This window comes from Vidua macroura, chromosome 8 (assembly GCF_024509145.1).
Source record: "Vidua macroura isolate BioBank_ID:100142 chromosome 8, ASM2450914v1, whole genome shotgun sequence".
Lineage (NCBI taxonomy): Eukaryota > Metazoa > Chordata > Aves > Passeriformes > Viduidae > Vidua > Vidua macroura.
In genome coordinates, this window is record NC_071578.1 from 10,039,796 (window position 1) to 10,064,554 (window position 24,759).

Below are 24,759 nucleotides of genomic sequence, written 5' to 3' on the forward strand. Positions count from 1 at the left end.
GGCCCTGGAGACAACCGCGCTCCCCCCGCGCCCCCCCGCCGGGCTGGCGACGGCGGGACAAGCAACCCCCTGCGACTGAGCCCGCCCTGCCGGAGGGCTGCGGCCACCGGCGGGGGCGGCCGGTGCTGCACGGAGCCCCAGAGGCGCTGGCCGAGCCGGAGGGAGGGGCGGGCGGAGCCCCCGGCCCGGCCCGGCCCCACCCCACCTGGGCGCCGGGCCCGTTCCCTCCCTCCTCTGCCCGCACCTGCCCGACGGGAGGGACCCACGCCCCGCGACAGCCCGGCGGCTCTGCCCTGTGTCCTAGCCGGGGCAGGGTAGCTCGGGCACACCTGTTCGGGGCAGGGTGGCTCGGGCGCACCTGGCCCTGCCCGGGATGGTCCCGGGGACCGCGCTTGGCAAAGTACAGGCTGTACAGCAAAGAGTGAGCAATGCCTTCACACTTCGGCAATAATTTACTGTCATCAAACGCCAAGGGCAAGGGGAAAAGCGTGTGTACTGTTCTAATCGCTCGCTGGTAGCGCCTCTGAAGAAATGTTATCAGTCCTTTATCAGACATAGGCTCTGTCGGCTGATATAAAACGGGAGAGGAGTGTTCCCCAGCCAGTTAATAAACCTTCTCGAGTAACAAATCATCTCTACAGCTGGGCCCAACCACGTCTGAGCTTTTAATAAAGGACGTCGATCCTGGGCTTCCTGCTTCCAAATACGTACGTTAAGGGCGATCATGACCTACTCAGGAAGGCTTTACCTGCGCTGTAATAACACAGCACTAAGGAGTGGAATTGCTGCCTGATGATACAATGTGACAAAAAACGTTTTACCTGCACACGTTTTGGTAGGAAATTTCAGATGACCGATGGAGCAGAAATTGCACTCTTGCATTAAACAAGTAGCACTGAGAATGTTTCTTCCAGCTCTCGCTCCCTTTGTAACGTTCTGTTTGTTAGAGAGGGACCATTTCAGTACTTGCTCCTGCACTACCTCTGCTTGCCACGCACCCTCCCCCCAGCACACACACACACACGCACAAACACACCCCGAAGAAAGCAGAAACATCCTGGCTTCTTTGAAAAATTAATCCTAATTCAGGGGGAAGACAAATTTTGAAGGGGTCAGGTTCTCCTCTCCTGCACCTGGCACAGTCATTTACAAATATGTAGCCTTCTAAATGGGAGCAAAATGCCACCTCCGGTGACTGGAAAATTTTAAGTTAGTTGCATTAATCACGTACTTTACACTTTGCAGATGGAGAGCACCAACCAGGTGCAGGGCAGGGGAGAATTGGGCCAGATTTCAGTTGCACAGTTGCTTAATGGTAATGTAACACTAAATGCACCTTCTAAAAATGAATAGCCATCAGTACTTGTTTAGACACATTGACTTACACTATATTCTGAGAAATACAAAAAATGGAGCTTCACATCCTTTCCTACAAGGAAAAAAAAAATTTGCAAATTACGTGTTTTCTGGTTCAGTGAGGGCCAAGGGGTGGTCAGCACTGTGTAGCTACAAGATACAAAGGAAAGGTAAGGTCTCACAGACAGGTGAGGCAACTCATGGGAAAAAAAAATTTAACATGTGGGACCATCTCTGCCCAAGGTTTAAAGAAAATCCAGGTGTCCACTGATAATCCACAGTGGCTTTGTGTGAATTTCCTGAGTAACAGTGAAAGCCCTTGAGACCAAGCAACAGCCAACTGCTGCCTGTAATTATTTGAGGAAGTGAAAGATGGTGACTCATGGCTCAGAGGGCAACAGGAGCACAGCTATGACACTAATGCATGGCCCTGGATTAGGAGGTGGATAGTCACAAGAACGTGTTACTTCGCACAGACGTATTACATCACTTGTAATAATGGATCAAGTGTGTTTTACTAGGCACTACTATTTCTGCACTTAATACATCCACTGTACAACTCAGCACTCAGTCTCAGCATGGGGTCCTAAAACTCTGCAAAGATTTTCTCCATTTATTTTAACAGTTCTCATCCCTGTGTCTGCTTCTTGTCAAGGTGGTTTTTGTTGTTGTTGTTGTTGTTGGTTTTTTGGGTTTTTTTTTCTCTTTTTCTGTCATATCCCAGTGTTTGGCTTGGCATGATCTGGTGTGACAAAAGCACTGACTCCTCACCATCAGCTGGTCCCTGCCTTACCATAATGCAGTAGCAAAGGCTCACTCAGAGGTTGTCCTACAAGGAAATAAGTGGGTGGGTGTGAGCAGGCACAGACTGACCATGTTCATGGACTCTCATATTCAAGAAATCAATATAAGCAGTTTTCTGGCCAACCCTTACAGTATTTCTGGAGCACTGCCATAAGAGAGAAACAACAGTGGCTAGTCCAAAAAACACACTTTTAGGGTTTGGCAGTAGAACTGAACAAGAGCTAACAGCTCTACAAGTTCCTGTTTTCTTACATGGAACATAGTTATGCTCATGGAAAAATCAGAGCTGTAGGATTTGGCTAGAGACATATTCTGTGTCTGTCAGCTAATAGAGATTTTGTTAAAAATATTGGCAAAACACTGACTTTCCTGTTGCTGACTTTGTATGTATTAAATACCTATGATTTTAGATTAAAACTGTTGATTTTTTTAAAGTATCTGTGCCATGGGTATTAATGAGACCTTATGCAAAAAACACTCCTGGATAATAATTTCAGCTGAGATTAATATGCTTACTGCATCTCCCAGTACAATTATATAATTCCCACCTCTTACAATGCCTTTTTGGAGTTTCCAGTTGTAGCAGTCTGCATGCTAAAACTGAAATCCTGATCTAACTGCTGTTCTAACTTGCATGAGAGTAAATCAGAAGCAGCTCTCTGGTGTAAATGAACTCACACACAGAATATTCCATTTTTAGGAGCAGATCAAGAAAGGCACAGGCAGAACCTGGAGAAAAAGAAAGGGATCATAAAGTAGGACAGTGATGGAGTCAGGCACACACAGACACTGTGTCCCCAAATAGTTCAGCATCAAATAACAAAACCAGCAATGATTTCATTGCTTTAAGAGCTTATTTAACTGTAGAGTTACACAGTAGCAAGGAAACACATCTAAGAATAAAAGATGTCAATCTGCCTATTACTCTGCCTAAGGCCTTTCTTGGTTCATGCCTAAATCTGTTATTCTGTGACCTGAAATTCAATCCTTGGAGAATTAATTGCCTTAATTTTAATCTTCTGAAAATTAATGTATAATCAACTCTTCATTATCAGGGAAAATAAGCAGCTGGAAAAAAAAAAGAAATATGGAAAACCTAGATAATGTGAGTACCTCAGGGCCAGGGTTGGCCCAGCTGTGCATGTTGTGCCCAGGGGTAAATGTCCAGCTCACTTAAACAGCAATGAGCAGCACCAATTTAGGTACCACTGCATGTCTGACATGGTTTATTCCCAAAGTGGGTAAGGGACCCAGACTCAATGGAGAATAAACTCTGTTTTTACTGTTACTACTCTGCACAGGTACTTCAATTCATATTTATAAAGTGTGATCTAGAGAGTGTTGTGACATTTCTGCAACAGCAATAGTCATTAAAATACAAACATGATTTCATGTAGAATGAGATGTCATCTCTGAAATAGGACTGAAGTAACACAAGTATCCAGTTGCAGGAATAAAAGACTTCATCTAGGAAGAATGGCTGCATCGTACTCCTTAACACTGTGGAGAGAGGTAGAAAAGCACTCTCTCACTCAACTTCCAAAACTAATGAAGGAAAATTCAGGTTAAAAAAAAATGAAAAAACACTTCAGTCAGTTTATGGTTATCAATGCATCAGGTTTTCCCAGGTTACCCTGAACCCTGTTTCTGGAGCTTGCTGTACATGTTTTCTTATTCTCTCCGATCATTGTTTGGATAGAGAAGCTGAAGTCTGAAGCAGAAATTTCCAGTGCCTAGGTATGTGAAATTCGCCTTCTGGGTAAGTCTCTATTTACTTCTATTAGCTTCTCCTGAAAAATAGTTCAGTCAGCACCACTTTTGACTTTTTTCTTTTCAGTGATTTTCTTTTCACTGGATGTGAATGGCAACAGGTGGCCACAACTGGTAGGTTCTTTTGCAGTTACTCTGGCTTTGTATTTTCCTGCACCTGTGTGGGCTCTGCTGCTCATGACTGCATGTCATTGAAAAGGTGGTGTTCAGAAATACTCAGGCTACATTTATAAAGGACCAGGTAAAATTTAGCTCAAGCCTGCAAGTTGCTTTATAAGCAAACAAACAAAATTTTCTTTCAATATTTTTGAAAGAACGAAGTTTCCTAATAGTTTGAAAGGAAAATACAGGGGAGATCTAGTCCTTTAGAATTAGATGGTTATAGAGCAGATGTTTTTATAGGAGAACAGAATCACCTGAAGAATTTGACTAAGCACAAAATATTTCTGTTTTGACTAAGAGCAAAATAATCAACCCATGAGTAACCAGATAATGATGCTTACAAATGATTCACCAAGAGATACAGCCCTGGTTCCAGACTTCTGAAAGGTGAAAAACAAAACTCAGGAGCTGGACTGACTGCTGCAGTGTGCAGATCATGTGCTTTCAAGAGTCAAGCAGATCAAGATGCTAAAGAATAACCTTTGGAGATAAGCTATCAGACACTCAGTTATGGATAGCTGAGACTTTCAAATATGCTGGGACAGCCAGCTAATGAAAGGCAAACATCGCAGAATTTTAAGCCTGATGCGGAACAATGTGGAATAAACTAATGATGTCTTTTTGCAGGTACTGTGAGAAGCTGTGTATTCCCTCAGCACCTTGAGCCAGTGACAACATAATCCTCAATTCACATATTATAAATTTAGAAAATATTGGAATGTGCAACTGATCATACCTAGGAAGCATACACACTCTTTGATCCCAAAAGACTGGCTTATGTCATTAATGTCTTGTATCATGCTCTTTTCCAGCTGCAGAAATGGCAAATGTTTACCATTTTAGCTGTATTAAAGAACAGCAGAATGTAATTAAAGAAAACATAATGGAAACAGTAAAAAATGAATGTTAAACTACTCTGAGGAAAAAAAAGGGCTTTTTAAAAAAATCCTTGATGTTACTCTCATCTTTTCTGATAACTGAAATATGCATGTTAATAACCTGACTTATCTTTCCGTGCCTTCACTATTACATACTTCCATTCATATCATGGTGTAACTGGTCTGCTTCCAGTCATCCTCACTTCTGGTTCTCATCCTTCATGGCCCCATAAGCACATGAGAATTAACAATAATTGCTTATTTATTTGTTTACCCCACTCCTTTCTAATGTATGCATGGGGAGTTTTTCCTCTCGTTGCCAAAGTGGTAATTAATAACTATCACATTTTCACTATTAATAAAACTACTCATAATTAATATATTTTGTACAGATTTTACTTCAGTAATTTTTAATTTTAAAGATACTATATTAGAAGTAATATCCAGACCTTAAAAAGCTTAATTTTTCAAGCCTTTAAATACTAATTCTTCTTTATGTGTATGCAAGTTCAAAGGGTAGAAGCTGAAGGTAAAGTCTAAACTTAATGGTTTCTTTACCCATGGTAAAACACTGATTTTTGCATAACTGCTGAGTACCATTTGATAATGATAAATACTACTGACACACAAAGACAAACTGGGTATAAATTAGATTACAAAGTAGAGTCTTTTAATATTTTATACGAAGATAAGTGATTTATGGAAATCTGCTTAAGTAGAACAGCACCAAAGACTGCACAATTTACGCCCCTATAAATGACGTTTGGTTATAGTGAGGGTATGGTGGTCTGTTCTATGGCAAACAGACCCGTTCCTGGGACCTCTCACTTGTGAAAGATGTTCTGCAGGACTGAGTTTTTGACAGGCCACTTGTGCGAGCCCCGCCTGCTGGCACGAGCTGCCGAGGTGTCCTGGCTCTGGGAGGCTGCGGAGCTCGCGCAGAGCCAAGGCCAGAGTTGCACTGCCAGAGCTGCACTGCCTCCTGACGGAGCGAGGCACGGCTCCTTCCCCTTGTCCGCTGACAAATTGCACAGCTGTGGTGTTACATGTCAGCACTTGCAGTGCGGATCTCCGGAGACAAACCAGGAATGTTCTGCATGCCAGACAGTGGCGCTGAGCCATTACATTGAGACAACCTTCTTGAGGGAACCGTGGGCCCTGAGTGAACAAGAGTGGGGAATCCACTGACATTCTGACCTGCTGTCATGTAAGCATAGGCAGTCTAGAGCAGTGAGGCCAGATCTACAGTTGAAAGAAGGCTTGCAAAAGTGTGCCAAATCCATGTAGCATTTACTGCATAGATACTACAGTGATTTCAAACAACTCTCATGGCATTTAGATAAGGTAGGTGAGACTATGTGTCGCTGAAGTCTGAGATATGCTTTCATCAACATTCATGGTGAGCCTGAAGTTATTTGATGATGTTTATCATCATCTGGAATACTTCCAGTGGAAAACATGATCTTGTTGATCTGGAATCTAACTCAGCTCCTGCAATCTATATATTCGGGGTAACAGTCAACAGAGAAATGCACATTGACATTTAATGCAGAGAAGCAAAGGACTCTGAAGTCACCTGAAATGATCTGCTCACCTGTTGAGGTCATCTTCTAAAATTAGCCTTTCAGTTTAGAACCTACAGTTCTTTTTTGTTTCACTGAACTACCACAGTTGCTAACCTTTCACTTGCTTCTTCCCGTTAGAAAATCTACAAGGACTTTTAAAGTAGTTTCCCTATTAGGAAGCTGAAGAATATGCAATACATAGGATTGTAACATAAATTTTGTAAATTATTATCATAGGGACTGAAAAATGAAACAACAGTATTGAAAGAAAATTATCAAGGGAAAAAACCCCAAAATGTTATTATAACCATGGAGGAAAACACATAACTTATTACTGTGATGTCAAATTAGTTTATTGAAATGTGCCATCTAGGATAGGGAAATACTAAGAATAATATATGTTTTGACTTGAGCTCTGGAGGGCTTCTCCTTTATTACTTCCCATTTTAGTAGTGAATTTACCTCTTTCTTTATCAGCAACTTGTGAGGAAGGGCATAGAAAACAAAAAGCAAAAATAAATATCGGGGTAAAAAGAAACATGAATTAAAGAGCAATAACTCGTGCTCACAGGTAACACAGCAAAAGCTCCACCATCACAGAAAATAATTTTAAAAGAGAACTAGTAGCATACTGTAGATGAGGCTACAAGAAGATGAATGCATAGCTTCTTGGAAACCTTCAGTCACAGCTGGTATGAGTAGTCTGCTGTCAAACTAGAAAGGCGTATAATTTGGAAATCTGGAAGGGTTAATTCCTTTTCCTATACTGTTATTCAACAGTCTGGGTAACGGAACAGATCACACGTCTGAAATGTGCATGTGGGGTAAAGTGCTATAGGCAAATTGGATCTGAGAACAAGTCTTCAGAACAATTTGGAAAGATCAGAGAAACTGTGAAGAACACAGGATTCAGCTGAGGAAGGACAGGTGTTAAGTCCTGTACTTAGGAAAGGAAAATATTGTCTGGGAAAGTACAGGATGGAGAATGACTAGACAGAAAACAGTTGTTCTGAACAAGACTTGCGGGTATTACAGAGGATCACAGCTGAACATGAGTCAACAACATCATGCAAGGAAGGCATCCAGCAAACTAAGTTATATAAATAGGAGTTTTGTCTGATGTAATTCCCTTTTTTTTTTTTTTTTGGTGGTGATAAGGCCTCAGTAAGAACACTACATCACTCTGGCAGTGGTACTTTCACTAGGAAATGGATTGAAAAATTCAGAAGAAAGGATAGGACTAACCAAAAGCCTACAAAAGAAGAGTCACCAAAAAAAGGATGATGGAAAGGGCATTGCTCAGTCTAGAAATGAAAAGACTGAAAGCAGAAAATAACATTTAAAGAAAATGGAATACATTGGTTTTGATCCCCAAGGTGAAGAAAAGAGAGGAAAGCGGACTTGAGTCACAGCAAGAGAAGTTCAGATTAAATCTGCTAGTCACAAATGAGAGAATATACCCATTTTTGAAACACCTGACATAGCAGCTTGAAAATAGGTTGCACAAACCATCTGTCAGGAATGAGTCAAACATGATCCAACTTTGGGGCAAGACGCCTGGGTGTCCCATTAGCCATGATTATTGAAGCAAGCAAACTCTGGAATGGCAATGAAAAATCCATTGGAAAGCAAGAAGTACAAAAGTTAATATAACTTATGTAGTCTGCAGGTCCAGCAAGTCTTCATAGTCCCTACAGGTCCATGGTTCAGGTGGCTTGAAGATGGCAAACAATTTATATTAATAAAAGGCATGACCATGCATCTAAAGAGGGTCTTGAAAGTGATACAGTCAAAGTAAAGAAGAAGAAAAGGATGTTTTCTTAGGGAGAGAGACAGAAGCAGAGATCACACAAACATTTTGAATGTTTGTATTTGTTCCTAGTGAAAGGGAAGTCATACAGTGTCTCTAAGGAATGAATGCATCATTCTCCCAGACACAGAAGCCATTGCAAACACAGGCCCTAAACAGAAAATGATGTTTCACACGTGGAGTGGCCCTTAAATTCAGCTCTATCCAGGAAACCCTGAACCAGAGCCTATGGAAATCTTAGTTTAACTGATGGTTGTTTAAATCCAAGTTATTAAATATTTTGGCTGGCTAATAGGCAGTTCAAGTAAAAGTCTTGAATAAGACATGTCTCTACATACAAAATATAAAATAAATACGATCATATCAGGATAGTTTGCACTTAAAGAATCCTGTCTGAAAACTCAGATGCTTTAATCCACTCATAAATGCAGGCCCTTTTCCCTCCACTGTTAAAAAAAGATGTATGATGAGACTGTGGCTAGCAATCCCAGGGTGAAAGAAGTGGCAAAGCCTCACCCATCAGTCACAGTCCACAAAGCTTTTACTTGGACTGCCCTTGGCTGTGATAGCACATCATTACTAATCTTCCAAACCTTGCACACATACAATCTGGAATGCAAGGACTACCATGCAGTCTGCAAACAGACCAAAGCAAAGCCATTTGATTACTTCATGCTCGGGATACAAGAAAAAACAAAAACAGCCTTCAGCCAGGAAAAGGCTAAAGCCTAAAGCCTACCTAAAATCTCATATGAAATTAATTCTGATTTCTGGAAATGCTCATTTCTGGAAACAGTGATGGCAGTGGTCTCCTTGAACCAAAGAACACATAATCCATCTTAGGCACTGAAAGCTCCCTTACCTTTCACAGTTCACAGAGAAATACATTTGGTTGGAGTTACAATATATAGGCTACTCAATTTATTTTTTTTTTCTTAAACAGGGCACTTTTGGGACAAAAAGCTATAAAAAAGAAAAAGAAGCTTTTAAAATCACATCTTTCCTCTTCCTTTTTTTCCCTTTCCACTTGTTTTTTCATAGAGAACTTGACATGTCACTTAGTTTTTTTTTCCAGTAAGTTGATCAATTATCAAAAAATATGTAGCCTCAGGCAAACTTTATCAATCAACTCATGCTGAATAGCCTAGGAGAAAGGTAATACTCCTGAAAGAATTACATAATTTCTCTTAACTTTTCTCACAAGCAAGTTGTGTCCTTACCCTCTCAGTTTCAAGAGACACTAAAACTGTAAGCAGAGGCACAGACATTGCAAGTGAGGTCACATGCTTGAAAGAGGCAAGAAAACATCTCAGAACCCCCGTGATTAAAAAAAAAAATCCCATTGATATGGACAGGCAGAAGGAAGGTAAGACACAATCCAAAGGGAAAGATATATAAACCTGAGTAGTTCCAGTTCAATAAAATTCTAAGTAATTTTAAAAAAAGTCCTTAGTAAAGAGAAATGTCAGGAAAGTTCAAATTCCTCTGCCTTTTCAGAGGATGAGGTTGAACTGCATGTTCCCATCTCTCCAAAGTTACCTTAATTTCCAGTCTTCTGAGTTTCTGGGACTGGTCTCTTTCTTTTGTATGGAAGTTACTTTAGCTAATATAAATATATAACAGGCAAAGCAGCAGGAATTCAATTAAAATGCAAGTTACCTCTCCCTAAGTCTGACTTTGGTGCAGGTTTCACAAGATCAGTGATTATTTTTCTTTCTTTTTTTTTTTTTTTTTTTTTTTGGAGTAAACGTGTAAGCATAAAATGAATTCCTTCAATTCTCAAAATATTGACATAAAAGTTGGTTTGGGTTAAGCATTAACAAAATGGAATTTGAACAATGATCAGAAGCAGTTATTTGGCTGAAATGTTTGCTTCCAGATGAGCTTTTTTAATATCTCCAGCTAAACTGTCTGTCCTTTCCTAGGATATGATTAGAGGGCAAATTATTAAAAGTCCAACTCTTAAGTGAATGGCCCATACAGGGATTGAATCCACAACCTTGGTGTTATTAACACCATGCTCTGACCATCTGAGCTGATGTCATTTCAGACGGCTAAGGCTCCATCCCACAGAGTACTGCCCAGCTCCTTTGCTTGCAGCGCCTTCTTGACTGCACCAAAAACACTGCTAGAGCTTGTGAGGGGTTAGAGCAGCCAGAGAGACCTGGCCCATTGGGTCTGAAGGGTCCAGAACTCACCAGGAACCTCCATCACCTTAAGGGAATGGCCCCAGTTACACAAATTATAGACAGCTCTGCCATTCTCCAGGCAGTGAGAATAGATCCTCTTTCCATCCACATAAAGGCTGAATAACAAAATATGTAAATGATACAATAAATTGCTTAACAGTAACATATTCTTTCTTTGAGGTATCTGCTTCATTATTCCAGCTCGTGGTGAGTTTATGCTGGGAAACATGAGGATTGGTGGCCTGTGAAAAACTAATCTGACTAATCAAAACTAATCTGACTACAGATGCTGTTTATAGATCCTAAATGCTTAATCCTAATATTTTAAATATTTTTAAATAATCTGGACAACATCCTACAACTGTAAGCACCACAGGTTAAATACAGATCATTATTTTTTTTACATTAGCAGCTCATAACACATTTCTGAAAAGAGCCCTAGTGTGAGGCTGCACAGAGAACCTTTCACACTCTCTTCACTTGGAGCAATCCCATTACCAATGGCCAATATCTGGCCCCCTTTCTGGATATGGCTCTGAATTACGTACTTTGAGCCATTCAAAAATTTGTGGTAGACCTGGGTGTTGAAAGTAGCTCTCACAAGGGCTGATCCAGAGCTTATTTAAGTCAACAGAAGTCTTTCCAATTGATTTCAATTAACTTCTGAGCAGGTTCTGAATCTCAGGGCACTGCCCTTGCTGTGGCAGCATGCTTTTTATACTGCTCATTTTATACACCTATCATATTTCTTCCAACAATTCTTTCCAAATTAAATTGCCTTAGGGTGCAAGGGAACATTTCAGAGAGATGAGGGACTGTAAGCTATCTTATTCTCATTGAAATCAATGTGACTTGAATACCTATCTGCAATGTGTACCATTTAAAATTTTCCACTTAATCAAGCCATACCTTTCTGCAATGCCTATGCCTTTCACCATTTTTATCTCTTTTCTTTTCTGTGGATCACTTTTGCAGTCTTTTCTGATGTATAACAGGAAGATGATAGGAGATCTTAGCACAGATGGACAATAGACATTGCTGAGCGATTGATACATGAAAAATCTATCTGGAAAAGTACAGTTACAAAAGAAAAAGATGTATTAAAAATGAATGAAATTGGTTATTAGTTCAGTTAAGATTTGATCCTCTGATTCCAGTAGCACACCAAGAAAAAAAAAAGCTGGCCTGCTGCCATGATAAAATAGGCCTATCATTTTCCAGTGGTTTAAATATGGGTCAAAATATTTAATCAGACAATATTAATTTATTTTAGTATTCCCTGGGGAAACCCAGGGTGACTTTAACAGAGAACTCCTTCTAGCTTTTGAAACAAATAAGAAATGGAAGGACATCCACTGTGATTTATTTTCTCTGGATGATCAGTGGAGAAATTGGATACGCATGACACATTCATTTAGTCCTCACTTCCCTTTGATGATTAGGGCTGAATTTTCATTCTGGTATATGGGGATTTGTGTGTGTCACTCCAAACAACAAGTGTCATACATCTAAGTCCAAATGTAACTTTCTAAGAGTGAAGTTCAGAGAAAAGAATCTCCAGTGTAAGTGGCCAAAATACAATATCATAATAGCATGCAAGTAATACTTATGCTCTAACTATGCTCTGAGCCTCACAAAGGCTTGGCTGAATTTGAAATTAAGATCCTTTCCCTAGCTTTGGTGGAAAAGCACATTGGAAATATGTGCAGGCATCAACCTAATTAAATCTATAAAAATTGATTAGCCATTTCAAAACATCTGTTACTTGGTCCTTTGCACACTATTGCAAATAACCTCAATAATGAGGTGTGACCAATTGCTTTATAGTAGGAGAATTGCAGCCTCAGGCAAGAGGCCTAGCTGTAGCTCAAAGTGATTGCAGTGAAATGCTGAGTCTGTGTAGTTAGGTGCTGGAATTTCATTTGTTTATAACAATCATTTGTTTATTAATATAACCTTTTAACAGAACATCAGAATTAGACAGAAAGTTGAGCAGTTTTTCCAACAAAATCCTTTACCCTTTGGGAATACTTGGCCTTCACACCAAACAAAAGAAATTCTATGAAACTAAGCTAATGGAATGAAGAAAAGAAAGCTATATAGTGGATTATAAATGTTTGTAATTGCTTCCTGCAAACCTAGAGGCAATTTGAAAGGCTATTGCTGTGGCATAATATTTTCCAGTTTCCATTCAGTCCCAATGTCAAGTGATACAAGCAGTAAAACTCTCCCTCACCTTCCCCTGTAAGACTATTCCATACATCACATTGTGAGCAAGTTTTATTTTTGGACTGTGATGAACACCTCACAAGATCAGGCCAGTAGCAAGGCACCAAGCACGTGGTGGTGATGCATCACATGGATTCAAAAACTGCCTTCCACCACTGCAGCACCGGCTGTACTCATTGAAATGAACATATCATTAAGAACACAGCCCAATTGCATTACTGTTTAAAACTTAAAAGAAATATAATCCTCACTAAATAATCACACTGCACTCAGATACTAAACATCTGGTGAATCTATTTTAAGATTAGACATGCAGCACCTCTGGACAGGTCTCAGTACTACAGGAATCAGATGCAAGTGCTCACAACCTCACGTGCACTGCGAGAATGAGAAAGGCTGACCTTGAATGTGATGAGCTGTACCCAGCAAAAGAGAGGTGGCAACAGTAAGCAACTCAAACTTTGAGGATGCAGCAGCTGTGCAGCTGCCTCAGCTTCATTTGCAGATAACTGCCTTGACTCAGCTCAGGAGAGGAAGCTGATACACTCAGTATCTGAAACACCCCAAGTCTTCTGTATACATGTATTTTATGTGTAAATCTGGAGAAGGGAAAATAAAAGCAGCATTAAAAATATAACTTTTTGGTATCCAAGGCTTTATTTTCAAGAAAACTGAGCAATTTTACTCAGGTGGAAAAATGCCATGGCTTTGTTTCAGCTGGGAATCTTAAAAGGAATTGCTTGTGGGAAGTGAGAGAAGAGCAAAAGTTTTTAATAGTCATTGTCATGCAGAAGGAGTGAAACAGAGAAAACATTCTCTTCTTTTATTCCTCCTTTCATAATTCCAGGCATTAGTGTTTGAAAACCTTGCCAGTGGAAGCTCCTGTGCCAGCAGGAAGCCCAGACTACAGTCACTGAGAAAACTTAAGTCTGATAATGCTCACACAAAATTTCCGTGCTGGGCATTTAATATTGTAATTTCCAGTCCACACAGATAAACCTGTGCTGGAAGAATGACTTAAAACAAACCCATTCCTACTGAATGGGCTGTTTCAGCTCCAATTCTGCATACTAGATTGCATAATACACTCAGGGAGGCTTTTCTCAGCATCTTCACTGAATATTCCACTACAGTGGAAACTGTAGTACTAACAGCCTATGCTCAACAGCAAGGGATGGGCAGACCTACAAACTGATGACAAATGCACTGTGTGGCTGCAGGCCATCCCCCAGGCTGCTCTCAATCTCTATTTGTCCTCCCACAACCCAAACTATTTTCCTGACAGTCTAAGCAGTGGGTGAAAGGTCTTTTCCTCTTACCAGTCCAGCTCAAGGGATACAAGACAGGATTTTGCTGCTATAAATAGGACTCCTTTGAGTGAGCAACAAATAATTAGCCTTAAAACTTTTCTGAATGATCCTGATGAGATTTTTCATAAGGGCATAATTTGTGGTGCTGTTATAAGGATGTCAATTTTGGTGGAAGGAAGGTTAAGACAAACAGAACACCCAAGTCCCAAACCCAGAAAGCCATCTCAGAAACTGCAATTGGGATCCCACCAATGAACATGATTAATGGACCCTGGATACTGTTAAAGTCTTGCTGCAGGAAGAACTGTTAGCTTCCATAAATTTTGTTTGGCTTTAAATGTGTTTTTTTTAAGGAATTGGGTTTTTAGGTCAGAGCAGATATGCAAATCTTGAAATAATTTTGCTTTTCACACCAGATAGCAATACACCCTACATAATTTTATTTTGGATTTTATTAATTTCCCTGCAAATTCTACAATTAGATGGGTAAAATGGCACATTTTTGTATGAATTATTATACTGATAGTGGTTGAAAGCACTTGGCCCACAGGCTTGTATCTCACTGTATACCCAAGGCCTCTGATAATCCTTCAGATATACACTGTGCATCAAATGTTGTTTCATTAGAACCATACTTCTTTAGTCTGCTTACCAAAAATCTTTCAAGGCAGCCAATAGCTGTGTGGGAAGCCACACTAATCAGAGGTAGCAAAGGATCAATAAACCACTCTGAAATAGACTTCACTGGCAAAACTCACCCATGTTTGCCTGCAGCTGAGTTTTACTGCAACTACCTTCCCTCTTTGTTTCCTTCCCTAAAAACATATGACCTAGATCAATGTGTAAGAAATTACAGAAGGCTTGAGCTCCCATAGAGGTATTTTCATCATGTTACAAAAACAACAATGAAAAAGTAGATATTTTTCCAACTCCTTTTTAGGACAGGATTGTTATTTGCATATTTCATCTGAACTGTTTTGAAGTAAAAATATTTATTTAAATTTAAGAATTAATTTAATTCATTTTAACATTCAACTCTTAAAAAAATCTCCAAAACAAACAAAAGAAAAAACACCTAACAGGTGCAGTACAGACAGCAGAAATACCTGACTGTGCATCCCATTAAGTTCAACTTATATCTCTATCACAGTTCACAGCTTCATCTTCTATATTCTTATCCAGGCATAATGTTGCTCTCTTTTGCAGTAAAGTGACATGAAAACAGCTGTTAGCATTACAAATACATGTGACAATTTCCAGTTAATTTCAAAATTAAATAAGCTCTTTTCCAGTAATTGTTTGATGTCATGTAATTTTCTGCCAGTTGGTAAAGTCAGAGAGACAGAAGTCTCAAAGTAATCTGAATTTTATGGTTCTGAACTTTTCTCCCTTACAAGGAGCAAGCCATTTTTTGCTTTGGTCTTTGAGGGATTATTAGTACAGAGGAACTATTATAACAACAATGAAGGGAATGTTTGATTTTCATTTCAACTCATAAGTCCATCTCTGTTCTTGAAACTATGATCCCTTATGCTGTGGCATACACTGAGAACTGATCAAAAATTGTCTCTAAGGCTCATTAACACTTCAACACTAAAAAAAGCAACAAGAAAACACATTAAACTTTTTATCAGTCACTCCACCACCAAACCCCCATTTTCTCACAGTGAGGTTACATGCAGTGGATTAATTTTCTCTTCCTCTAGTTCACTCCACAGTAACTCCCAGCAAAGTCACTGAGAGAGACTTAAGGGTTTTTTTTAAGCTAAATTCCAGAAAAACCAAGGCTATGTCTGTGCTGCCTGTTACAGAAGGGCCAAGGCTCCCTTATGGCAGATCTACTAATTCTCTACAGTGTGGTCCTATAAGTGCCTGTGAATGTACACTCTAGGCCAAATGTGAGGGAGTGGCACAGCATCCAGCTTCATGCACCAAGACAGGCAGTCATGTGGCCTCACATACCTGTGACTGCTCTAAAACCAAGCTTTTAGTGCAGCATAAGAAGGACCTCATCTCAGAGCAGTAATCTTATCTGTTAATAGACAAATACAGCTGAGTCTGGGCAGGCTCTGATCTTTAGAAAGAGGCAGGACTCTTCTCAAGGGGTGAGACCAGCTATTTGTATTTGCAATTATCAGCCTTCAGCATCAACCTCTTCAGCTACTTCACATCCAGACAGGACTGCTTGGACCCACAAGACAAACCTCTGAACACTGTAGCCAAAAGAGGTACAAAAACATGCAGTCAAGCTGAAAAAAAAAAAAAAAAAAAAAAAAAAAAGGAGAGCTGAAAATTAACAACTCTTTGGAGTTGTTGGGTTAAATTATATTGTGCATAGAACTCACATAGCACCACACATAACTTTTCCTTGTCAGAGGTAATCCTGATCTAGACTAACACAAGACTTATTTATTTTCCAGGCATGCTATGTCTGCTCTGTCATCTACTTTCTACATGAAAGAATTTCCTCCTCTTCCTCATTGCTGGTCAGTTTCATTAAATCTCATTCCACCAATCCCTCTGCTAGCTCAGTATCACCTCTTCCAGAGGTGTTAATGTAAATCCATGATCTCTGTACCATCGTTTGGTCATATTACTGCATGGCAATTTCAGGTTCTGATTGGGGAGTTGTTCCTGGCCCTTTTGGGTACATACAACTGCTTTGAATATGGTTTGCAGGCACCTTTAAAGGTCAAAAGGGAAGCATCAAACAAAAAGAACTTACAGCCTTCTATTTAAAAACAAAGCCCCATCATTTCCATACACTCTCACTGTTTTTTTTAATACTTGACTCATCATCTTGTAACAGCACTGGCAATACTACAAAAGTCACTTCCCTGAGGAGCTGCCCAGGCACTTGTATATCCCCTGTGATGGCTGCCAACAGCAGTAAATAAACTTTCCAGTCTTACACTCATGCTAAAGATCTAGCTATTTACAGGAAACCTTCCAAAAGATTCCCCAAGTGCTTGCAGACATTTTACTGTTACATAAAATCTTTTGCATCTACACACTTAATCTAAAGCACAATTAAACTCCATTGAAAAATTCCTATTAATCTCAGAAATCTTGGACCAAGTTCTAGAGTTACTAGTGTTAGCCCAGTTTATAAGCGTTGACCTTCATACCTGTTTGGCTGCTGATACTTATGTCACTATCATATATTTTTATTTCAGACAAGAAGCACAATGGGATAAGCCAAGATAATTTTACTTGGCTATTTTTGTTTCATCAAAGCTTGCCTCGTCTCAGTATGTTTAAGTGCATCTGCATTCAATATTTTAAGACTTATGTTCAGTTCATTTGGTCAAGTGTCCTCTGCCATTTTAGATGTAAACCAGGAAGTGTCTCATTTATGATTTGAAAAACTAGTCCTCTTGTTAACTTTGGGCTTAAATAAAGTACTCTGCAAGCACTGGCTCTGTGTGTGAAGGAAGTTCCTATTATCACATTCTTAATGTTACTGTAAACAGATCCCTCCTCCTTGCATGGCATCTCAGGCCAGTGGGTGCATAACATACTGGAGAATTACCCTGGGAAACTGAGGACTGAGCCCTCAAGGGCTCAGCAGCGAAGGTCACAGGCCCAGCCTCCAGACCTTGACCTTGGCTGACTGTGTGACAGAGCCAGCATACCAGGCAAGAGGAGAGTGGGGGAGAAGGGTCAGCAGACACTGGAGACAGATGGCCTAATTCATCATACACCAGAAATAAATAATTAAAAAAAAAAAAGCTGTTCCAAGCTTTACATGCACAGCAATGGTTGTAAATTCCACAACTGTGGAGACCTGCCAAGCCATTATACACATATCCATACTGCAGTCACTGGGTATAGCTCCTGAAAGGTGAGCTCAGGAGAAACTGCAAAGCATGAAGGGTGCTGAGATCTCAGGAAATTGGTTCATAAAATGATCATCCAAGCCCTAGTGGAAAAACAGCACGCAGAAGTTAGGGATTGATGTGATATTACAGGTTATTTATAAACAATGCACTTATGCAATGCATAAGTTGTCTGTGGAGCTGATACTAAGTATTTTATACCTAAGCTTATTATCTTAATAGTTTCCCAATTGGAGCTATTTGATGGCATGTCCTGCTAAATAAAGTTCTCTTGTCACCAAGCAGAGAACCTCATAGGAACTGGCAAGGCTGGTGATGCTGCTTTGGGAGGATGGAATGCAAACCAAACAGAGCTTTTCCCAGATCATGTATTTTTGTTTCTCTGCAGAAGGAGCAATAGAGCATCCTGGATGCTGCCTTTCAAATTTTGGCACCTAGAAATCCACAGAGAGAAGGAAATAGAGTGGCATCAGTAATGGTATTTGTTGTGCAGGCTGACTGCTCAAAGTGGTTTTGTGAGCACAGCTTCCCTACAAAGACAACAGCAGCCATTGAGTTACTGAATGTCACAAAGCAAGTGCCAGAGAGCTTGACCATGGCCTTCATCCAGCCCTTTAGCTCTCTTTCTACACAGTCCAGCATCTGTGCTCTACACAACAGAGAGTTATTAATACAACCTCCACACTCAGTCAGTGTAAAAACCCACGCATAGATCCAAGGGCTCCATTCAGGGGTTCCTTAGGAGCACATGGTATGGATAACTCTGCAAATTCTTGTCACTAATCTGAAACTGCAACCCACGGGGCAGCCTTTCCTTTTGCTGCCAGGTGACCTTGGAGGGATCGGACAGGAGAAGAAATTCTTTTCTGTACAAGTAGGTTCAACAAGAAAAATGCATTTAACAATTCAAGAATCCCTATCTGTCTGCCAGTCTCCAAGTTTGTGGTTCTGGGTTGGTCTCCTAGAAGCTGGTGCTGAGTCAGAGAACCAATACAACACACCCCCTGCTACCTCAGAGCCACCACAGACACTTTTCCTGAACTGTTACATAGCCAAGATAAAAACCACCCTGAAGACCTGGCTGTCTCCTTTTATCACACCAGCTGTATGCATCCATGTTTTTCCCTTGTCTCACTGCACATTCCAGAAACAAGCCCAAGCTGCATCAACAACTCAAACAGAGGAATTAGACAATGAAGCCCAGATATAGTGTGCTGAATATCATAATGAAGAACTGTTCTACATCCAGGAAGTACCCCAGCCTCCTGAGGAAGAGGGAAGAGGAACTACAAGACAGAAAGCAGGCAAATACTCTCTGGTTTTCCCTCTTACTCTAGCTATCCACCAGATTATTTCTTCATGAAAACAAATCCTCCTCCTCCTCCATTCAGCTTGTGATCTCTGCTTTACCCCTACACTGGATACTGAGGGAATATTTATGTGATCAGCTTTGACATCTAATCTAGGAATGGTTCTCTTATGGCTTGGACCCTTGATGTCTTATGTAGCAGATTGAGATGTCTTCCCAGGACACGAGACCAAATGGGTCATTTTGGATTCAGGTGCCTCACACTAATACAACCCCAGTTGTTTTATTTCCCCTCCCTCATTTGAAGAAGTACAGTTGTATGGGTTCCCCTCTCTTTTTCACCCTCAAGGGTGAAAAAGTAAAAGGCCTCTAGGCCTTTTACTAGATTTGCAAGACACCCTTCATCTAGATAACACAGACCATTGTTCTTGAAAGCTTCGAGATGTATTCTGAAAGTACAGTTGTGAACACACCTTTTAGTGTTCCTTATTAAACAAGGGATTTAAATGTTGCCATACTTCCAAGCTATGCATGCATCTACCCAGGTACCCATCTGAATCTTTCTTTAGCATCAAAGCCATCTTCAGCATAAATATCTTTGTGGGGTAAGAGAGGATTCATGAAGGCAATGAGACTGAGTAATTTAAAACTTGGTCTCACAAGCACTGCCTGGTCCTCCATAGTATTTTTCTGTTGGAAATTTGTTCTCTGAATGAACCAGAGAACAGCACCAATCAAGGAAGATCAGTTTGAACCTCATCCTCAGCCTGTGTCTGGTATGGCTTATGCTAGGGATCAAAAATCCTGGAGCACTGACTAGAAGGTGGTCAAAGAATTGTCATGCATAAAAGAAAGAGGCTTGGCAAAAGACTATTTGAGAGGGGCTGTAGTCATAACAATGACTGAGTTTCTTGGTATCCTTTCAAGATAAATAATCCACACTATAACTCATCAAATATCCCTAAAGTTGTTATCTAGGGGCAAATACAGATGATACTATTGTAGGCAAGCACAACTGGGAAATAAATGTTTAAACCCAGAACTGACATGTCTTTTTGAGCCTTCTTAAATAAAAAGTGTTTTCTAAAGCAGGTCATAGATACCACCACTGTGCATTGCAAGAACTGCACGAATGCCTCCTCTGCATTAGAGGGCTTTTACCATCTAAGCAAGAAAACCCTATGCTGTTCTGTCCAAATTCACACAAAATTTAGAATACAGCTGTAGGCTAAACTCAAGAAGACTATTTCCTTACTATGTCTTTATATATTCTAGATGTTTTTACATCTATTATATATCTATACCTTTTAATATTACATATTTTATAATTTATACATATTATAAAATTTAGAAATCCCTCTTAGCTGTCATGGAAGCAACATAGAGTAACCCCAGCACAGTTTTGTCAGACTGACTGTAATTACAAAGCAATGAGAATGTAATTTATTCACAAGTAACCAGTGCTGCAAACTACAGCTGTACTTGAGAGATCCCAGCTACTCAGTATTTACAAGTGTGAATTCTAAAACTGGCCAGAAATTAATTCACAAGCTGGGTTCCCCCAGTTTAAGCAAGGGGATGTTTTCCTCTGCACTGTGAGGGCCTGCATCCAGCTGGCCAGATCTGAACTCTGAGGGTCACAGATGCATTTTATTCTTCAAAATGTAAGCAGAAAAACCTGTGAAGGAGCAGAGGCAGATTTTCATTGTGCTCAAAGCTCCAGCAGCATCTGCCTACAACCTTTAATGATATCAACAGCAATTAGATGTACTTCTGACTCAAACACATGCTCTGTCTGGAATGCCTCCTATTTAAAGCCCAGTGCACGCAGATTCTATATCGTTGACATCCCGTAACCCAACAAATATCTAATAGGCATAGCTGCAGAAGTGAGGTCTAAATGCTCATCCCACCCAATGTAAATCTCATTTTTAGAATGGTGGGAACTGTCAGGCATCAGAACCTGAGAACCTGCATGTCATTTCTCATCATTACATTTCCCCACAGAGGAATTAAGCTATCCCAAATGCAAGCCATGACTACAGTAAGAAATTACAAGCCCTTATCTGCATTAGCAAATAGAAATTTGAGGTACTTAATAAATTTAAAAAAAAAAAATAATGTCAAGGACAACTGTACAATGATTTTTGTTCTTCACTATTGCTGCATTATGTAAGAAACATTTGCCTGAGACAAAATACATAGGTAGAAAACTAAAATCAAAAAGCTGAACTCAAGGCAGTCAAGGTGACCAAACCCAAGAATTGTCCTCTTGTGGCCACAGCCAAAATATGGGGAACTAAAGAGATCAAGAAGGAAAGAGACAAAAATGACACTAAAGGAGGAAAAAAGCAGAGTAACTAGAAATAAGGATCTTAGCCTAATTTGGTTTCTCTCTACACTTCAGCTGACTTTAAGAGGGAGAAGAGGGATGCAATGCCAGGACTGAGGTGAGAAATACGTTCAACTAAAATAGTCCCCAAATACATTTATAATTGCAGTAGAGTAAGTGACTACATATATGCTTTTTTGTAAAATCAAATTCCCTCTTTCATAAGCATTCTGGAAGTTAAAATGCTATCACTGGTGAAGTGAACTTCAGCACACATGTGAAAAAAGATTTTCATCTTCTAACTGGGAATACTTTTACTGGCTGTTAGTGAGACTGTAAAAGCATCCATTGTATCCAAGGAAGAAAGCAAGCAGATGCTGGAAATAAAGATCAATGTCTGAAGACTCTCAGCTTGCAAAATCAACAGCTATTTCCCCCCAGTTCTTATCCATCAGAACCTGGTGCTCCAAGCACAGAGCAGCTGTTCTTTGGCTATGCTGTTGTGTGCCTATGGAAAAAAACACACTCAAATAGGAGCAGCTGAGAGGATCCCAGCAGTTACTGACTTCAACAGTCAGGGTAACTCACTTCATACCTCCAATTTGACAGAAGAACTTTAACAGGAGCAGCCCACCACCCCCTCTGATCACTGGTGCCTTGGGAATCCATCACCTCCCACAGCCACAAGTTCTGTATGAAGAGAACAAGGCTCTCATTTGCTTGAAAAAATTATTAGTAATTTCTCATGTACTTTTGTGATTATTTTTTCCAATTTTTACTTTATTTGAGCAATGTTTATTTTTACATAAATTTATATATACTTTTTTCTAGATTGGCAAAGTTCTACCCAATAAGGATATTTTAGCAAATTAGTAAAATTTTAAAGGCTTTTATAAATTTTTAAAGCAAAACCTGTGAATTATTTCCATTTACTTACATTCAGGTCCATGTAAAACTATCTATAACTAGTATTTCTCAATTTGTTCAGAATCCTCACAACAACTGTAAAAGTCTCTGGAACTCCAAAAATCCTCACAGGAAAGCTATGATTTAACTCTCAGCTTTAACAATAAAGCAAACTTCCATTTTGCATTTAGTCCAGTTTGGCTCCATCTCCTGCTCAAAGTAACAAACTACATATTGTAACATTTAGATAAGCTTAAAAATATGAACCTCAAAGGTGTTAATCTTACAAAGTACTTGAAGAATGTTTGCTAGAGATGAAAATTACCCTAAGATATTAGAAGTGATCAGTGACTCAGGTGTTAAGTTTCACATATTGATAATTAAAAAGAACAACTGAACACCTGTATTGGTGAAACCAGTGGCACTCTGAATATCTACAATTTCTGAGATGTCCTACATTTAAAAACAGGTGTGTAGTTTCACTGAATTCTGCCTTTAAAATTATAGGTGGAAAAACCAGGACGCTGAAGAAACTCAGGGATGCAGTAACTCTCAACAAAGCTTATTTTAAAAACTCTAGGAAATTTAAAGCACTGACAGACTGAAAAGGCATCCTGTAAACTCTGATGTTGTATGGAGCAGATATGAGCCATCACAAAGAAAACACAAGATCATCCACCTTGGAAACCTTACTCCAATCACTGCATTCCATAGCAATCTGAAGCAAACAGCCAGGAAAACTCTGCTACTCCTGACCTTAATAGCAGTCTGGGGGAAGAAAAACTCCTTTAGGTTTTAAGTACTGGTATTGACCTGTGTATAAGGACTTTCCTTAAAAAAATTCAGCAACAAACGAGGTTCTACTTTTCCTACTTTCATGTAGTTCTCTCCCATGCAATTAATTTTTCAACACAGTGAGCTGGCATGGATTTTGCTACATAATCTGCCTGATTCATCCCTGTTTGAGGCCTTCTTTAATTCTAACTGTAGCTTCTAACTTAGCAACCCAAGCTCACTGCAGGGCATTCACAGCACTTTAGAGGCTGTACTTTCACATCTCGAGGAGGTGCTGCTATTTCAGCCTTTCTCATTCCAGTCTCATGTGTACCAATTTTATTGCAACACACTCAGTACACCAGATGAAACAACTGGTGACATCATGTTTTTTCACAGTAGCTACACAACAGAGGCATCACAGCATTAAAAAGGAGCACGTGGGAAGGAATATGGTCACAGGGCAACCAAGTGTCAACTTAGAAAGTAGCTTCTCTAAAAACGCCTTTTCAAGGACAGACTGAAGTTTAGCAGCAATTAAACAAAGAAACACCACCCCCCTACAAACTTACCTTGAAGAGGGATTCTGAAAATCTTGATAGATCTCCCAAATTTTGTGCAAGTAGTTCAAACCTTATTCTTTAGCAGATGAGAAACTGAATGATAGCTTCCTTTGCGCTGTTACCAACATAGTGTTGTTTCCACCAAATTGCTGGTTACCCATTTTCCTATTGTGCTTGTTAACCCAATTTAATGCTCCACCCAACCCAGAGATCTCCTAACACAGATGACGTTGTTCAAGTTACTCAGCTGTATTTAGGCTTCTCTACACTGAGCATCGTAGAAAAAAAAAAAAAATCAAAACAAAACCCCTTGTTCTAATCTACTTCCACTTTAATGAGATTATGTGATAAAATTCATGATCAGTCTTAGATGGATTTAGTATGACACTTCTTAATAAGTACAGTAATTAGCTTCACAGCATGTGTACTTCTCTCTTCCAAAATTCAAACTAACAACTGTCGTGCTGATATCCCTAGCACTAGCAGCCTAATGAACTAGCTGAGAGCAGAGCCTGCTACTACTACAGCAAGTTACGTATCTGGTGGTCATGGATTAGACACCTCAAGTGTGTCCTTACACACTATTGACCAAGTGGCACCGAATCAGTAACCTGAGGCGTTAACCTGTGGCCATATTCTTTGGGTCCTTCTCTGAACTCACTGGCTTCACCTGTGAGTAATTCAGGAACACTCTGGTCTGCAGCAGCCACCCTAACCCTAATATTCAGAGCTCTGTATGAAGAGGACAAATTTCAGATTCTTCAGGGTTCTCAAATATAGTCTCTTTCCATGCTAGAAATTTTGGGGTCATTTGGGACACTTTGTTTCACATTTTGTACTTCTCTCTTCACTGAGTCTTCTGTGCAGCTATTGAGACCCTGGAACTACAGAAAGCTTTAATGTCACAACATCCTCCTCCTGGCTTAAGACTTACTGCAGGTAGTAATTTCCATCACTACCTGG

The 24,759-nt window shown here is 39.9% G+C and overlaps 1 long non-coding RNA gene across 2 annotated transcripts; it reads right to left on the reverse strand.

Annotated features, from left to right (window-relative positions):
- Positions 1 to 422: 422 nt before the first annotated feature.
- LOC128810601 (uncharacterized) lies at positions 423 to 9,288 on the reverse strand. Of its 2 annotated transcripts, XR_008438081.1 has the most exons (5): positions 9,208 to 9,288; positions 2,709 to 2,889; positions 1,386 to 1,429; positions 822 to 936; positions 423 to 693 (listed from the first exon to the last, which is right to left on the reverse strand). It is a non-coding gene; the product is annotated as an uncharacterized LOC128810601 (long non-coding RNA). The 2 variants fall into 2 exon arrangements; XR_008438082.1 differs by lacking the exon at positions 1,386 to 1,429.
- Positions 9,289 to 24,759: the final 15,471 nt, after the last annotated feature.